Source organism: Papaver somniferum, chromosome 2, assembly GCF_003573695.1.
Source record: "Papaver somniferum cultivar HN1 chromosome 2, ASM357369v1, whole genome shotgun sequence".
Classification (NCBI taxonomy): Eukaryota; Viridiplantae; Streptophyta; class Magnoliopsida; order Ranunculales; family Papaveraceae; genus Papaver; species Papaver somniferum.
The window spans coordinates 208,852,091-208,856,663 of record NC_039359.1 but is presented as its reverse complement, the minus strand read 5'-3'; the positions used below and the strand labels follow the sequence as shown (position 1 = coordinate 208,856,663).

Here is a 4,573-nt window from a genome sequence, read left to right as displayed (position 1 = left end):
TCGGTTTCCTCGTAATTCATTACTTGTTTCACCAATTTTAATGTCCCTTTCTCGTTAGGACTAATAATAAGGGTCATCATCACTTTTTGCTTTCCTTTAATATGTTTACCGTTGGGCAAATAGCCAAAATGCCCCAATTTAGATGGCATGGTTGCGAAAATGCCCCATTTTGTCTATTATAACAGTAGGAGCAGTTAAGAGGTCAACGAATTGTATTTTGACTGGTCAATGGTCATATGAAATGTCATATATAGTCTTTCATTCCCATATGAAGAAGAAAAAGGGAGGAAAAGAACAGAATCAGATCGAGAGTTTGAGAGAAGAGATGGAGAAAGAAATCCAGAGAGAGAGAGGGAGAGTTAGATCGAGAGAAAGAGTGACGATGAGTTCATCCATGACTGTTGACGGTAGTGCTTGTTGAAAAAATGATTCTTCTTCTTCGTCAAAACGAGTAAGTAATCAGAACCCTTTGATTGTTTTTGTTAAAATCGACTCATGAATGATTTTGTGTTTTGTTTTTAGTTGATTATAGTGACTAGTTTAGAATTTCTGAAATTAGGGTTCCTGAAATTGGAAATTTTGAATTTAGGGTTTATTTTTTCCCCTTTTCTGAAATTAGACTGCATCATGGAATTGAATATTGAAATGTTTGATGTTTTTATTAATTGTAATTCCAAGTTAAAATTATTCTGTCAGTAGCAACTGGGGAAATGGGGATTTATGGAATTGGATATGAATGAAACTGGGAATGAAACGGATGGTTTCACGGAGGATGAAACCTGACTTGTTCTTGTAATGTCACTTAAGAACCCATAAAGAATTAAGCCTTTCCATACATTCTGCTCAACATTGTTTCAAATTGACAAGTATTGTTAGGTTCTGCCACAAAAAAAAACCATAAATTGTTAAGCCTGTGCTATATTGATGAGCTTGTTAGTTGGTTGTTATGGGTCTGATCTGATTACTGTACTTGGTCTTTGTGGTTTTAAGTTAATTAAAATGCATTACTACTGGAGGTCCTTACATGTAACTAAAACCAACAATTTTTTGTTAATATCCGACTCAGCTAAAAGGATCTCTCTCCGGTGTTACATATTACAAAGTGATACAAGATTTTTTTATATAATGAATAATGTGGTTCTTTGCGTTTTGATATGATTAGAGCAACGGTGCTCTATGAAGAAAAGCATAAGGTGAACCAATTGTTTATTACTGTCTTCTTATTGATAATGTGATTTCTGCGAAACTATGAATATGCTGGTGGTATATTTTGTAGTTATTTTGCAGGTTAAATAAAGATATAACTCACTCTAATGGTTTCGTGATTATGTTAGTGCTGTAATGTCTGATAGCCAGAATGTTTTCATAAGTTTAATTTTCACTTGATATAAAATTCTGGATAACACTCGGCTCTCGTAGGACATGTGGAAATGGATAGCAATGCTGTAAATGAAAATCTCTTTACCCATCAGATTGGTAGCGACATTGTCTAGAAGCCAGGAAGACCAGTCCTTGTTGTTAGCTGGTAAGCTATGTTATAGGGATCTTGACGTTCTTGGTAACATGACAGTTGCTAAATTTTGGTCTCCAAAAATCATGTATAATAAATTATATTCAAACTGATTTTTGATATTATATTGAGAGGAGTTTCCTTGAGTATTACAGCAAGTATTGCTTCTTGTCAGGACTGCAGATGAAGATTTTGGCATGCTTCTGGAAGCCGCTTTAATACATGATAGGTGTGTTGCTGCCATAATGAATGAGGATGAAAGAGATGTTGTTTGAGGGCTCTCGCACTGAAAATAGTAGCATGTACCCAAAGTTGTTGTTCATTTACGCAGTGAAAAAAGTAGTGTGTTGCTAAAACCAACAATTTTTTGTTAATAATCAAAATGCAAAACTACTCGAGGTCCGTACTGTTGACTGCCTTTGGCCTTATTATTATATTTGAAATAATGAATTTTCTGGTAGCAGAGAGTAAATATGGTTTCTTGTAGCGATGCCAGCAATCCGAATGTTTGCATTTTGGAAACTGGTCTTGTTTTAGCAGTTAAACAGCACCCCTAGCCTTTTGCTTTAGGTTTCATAAGTACTTTTATGTAATTAAAATATTTGTCCGTCTCTGTCAGGTGTCGTTCGTGATATGTTGCCTGGAGATGATGCATATGAGTTACGAGTGAAGCTTCTGAAGCAAGTTCCGGAAGAGTACTCGTATAAAGACGATGAGTAACTTCTGACAGTCTGCATTAGTAGTTTCATTTTTGTTCTATGTTAAAAGAATAAATAAATGGACTCCAAGTCATCTTACACAAACAAGCTCTCTTAAAAACCTTACTAGAATTGTAATTTTTGGGGTGTTCAACGTCTTACTGTAGTAGCAAACATCAATTGTTCGTGTAGGTTGAACCATATTAAAAGCTCTTTCCGTTGCCGAAATGTGCTCTTTTATTTAACGGGAATCTGTAGCCGACCATTTTAATGAATCTGCTACGTGTCACAATCTCAAAGCATAGGATACAGGCGTCATTTCCTGAGAAAGGAAGGTAATTTCAGTAAATGAGAATTCAGACGTGTTTATCAGGTGCCCGCTCTTCAAACATCTAACCGTCCATCAAACTACCACGTGGCACCATTAGATTTAATCACCGAACTAAGGGTTAAAACCGTCTTTGATTCACACGTGCGATCGACACGTGTGCTAATTTGACCTTTTAACTGCCACTAACGGCTAAATTGACAGAATGGAGCATTTTAACTTTTTCTCAAATCCAGGAGCATTTACACAAACGACCCATCGAAATTGGGGCATTTCAACTCCCTTAACTGTTTTTAACAGTTAGTGTCAATTCTGTTAATAACAGAATGTGTATGGTTGTCGGTGACTTTGTTTCGTTATGTTATATTAGTTGTCTCAGCGGGCAATATAATGCTTGGCTAAATATCTTGTTTACCTTCACTTTTACGAAACAGAAAACAACATGTTTCCGATCAATTTCTTTCTTTTTTTTTTTTAAATGTTCTTCTCTTCTTCTTCAAATTTTATCTAGTTTTTTCTCAAATTGTCTCCATTGAAGTTTCTTTGAGACATTCTTGTAGTTGTCATAAATCTGACAATTACATTCCACTATCACTAAATGAGAATTTAGGTAATCATCTTCTTATTATATGAAATGTAGATAGAATTACAAAGATTGATCCAACTATTACAATGATCTATTTGCCCTAGATTTACTTTCTTTCTCTCTATTTCTTGAACAAGACTCACTCTAAAACTCTCTCTACAAGTAATGACCTATCTCCTTTATATAGGATTTTACATAGTGAATGACAGCTAAGAAACCCACTATTTTTGGGATCACTATGCGACACATTCGCTCATATTCAATCGCTCATCTTCGCATAGCGTACCTCTTCGCATAGTTCTTCACACTTTACTCGTGACTTTGCTGACATCACCTGGTGCGTCATCTCGACTTTGTTGTGTGCGATGCTCTTCGCTTAGATTGTATTCTGTACTTCGCTTGATTACTAACGTGTGCGATATTTTACTCCTACATTTTGCCTCTTCTCATTTCGCTTATTCTTCAAAGTGAGCGATATGAGAAATTCCCTCTTGTAAATCGCATATGCTTGTCTTTTTTCATTTTACTTTGCCGATGATTTTCCGGGTTTCAAGTTTCTCTCCACACGTGTCGATTTTCTTCCTTTTTACCGGCTTGAACTGTCTTCAACCGGTTACTTCTTTTCACCTATTTAAGGGTTTTTCAACAGTAAATAACCCTTATTTTCCTTCTTTTTATTCTCTACAACTATACTTCTACACTTATCTTATCTCTCTTGTTGTTATTCATCTTCATCTGTTATTATCCATTTCTGCTGTTGCTGTCACCGATTTCTTCTACTATTGTTCTTCCACCATGAACTCTGAATCGAAGTTTGTTTCCTTTCCTCATGATGATTATAATTATTGATTTTAACCATTCTCATCTAAGTTTTTTATTAACCTAATTCTCATACTTTCGCAGGAAAAGTTCATCTATTAGCGCTCTTCAAATCATGCAAAAACCCAAATCTTCTTCGAATGAAAATAAAGAATCGCAGAAGAAGAAACCAAACATTGATAATAAAGAACCTCATAAGAGGAAGACTTCGCACAATAAAGAAGTAAGAAATATCCAATCTGTTTGAAACAATATTGTCGCCTCTATTTCTTATCTATTTTATTTTCGCAGGCTTCCGATTCTGAGATGGTTGATGGAAAGAAGCCAAAAGCTATAACCGCAGTTCAACCTTCGCATTTTAGTGCTGCAGATGTTGTCCCTATAACCACAGTTCAACCTTCGCATACTAATCCTCCTATCACTCCTATAATAATTCAAACTCCTGAGAAAAATGTTCTTGTTACTCCTACACCATCTCAAGCTTCTGAGAAGAATGTTCCTGCTACCCCTTCACCAACAATCCATCTTACAGATGAGAATGCCTATGTTACTTATGATGAACTTTTTCTTGAAAAGGAGTCTCCTGTGAATAAGGAGTTTTCTCTTAATCGAGGAATAAAAAGTGCTCCTCA

At 35.5% G+C, this 4,573-nt stretch overlaps 1 long non-coding RNA gene across 2 annotated transcripts; it reads left to right on the top strand.

The window, feature by feature from the left end:
* Positions 1–294: 294 nt before the first annotated feature.
* Positions 295–2,436, top strand: LOC113350372. Of its 2 annotated transcripts, XR_003360767.1 has the most exons (4): positions 295–451; positions 1,420–1,525; positions 1,686–1,909; positions 2,130–2,436. It is a non-coding gene; the product is annotated as an uncharacterized LOC113350372 (long non-coding RNA). The 2 variants fall into 2 exon arrangements; XR_003360766.1 differs by lacking the exon at positions 2,130–2,436 and having other exon boundaries at positions 1,686–1,970.
* The last annotated feature ends 2,137 nt before the right edge of the window (positions 2,437–4,573 follow it).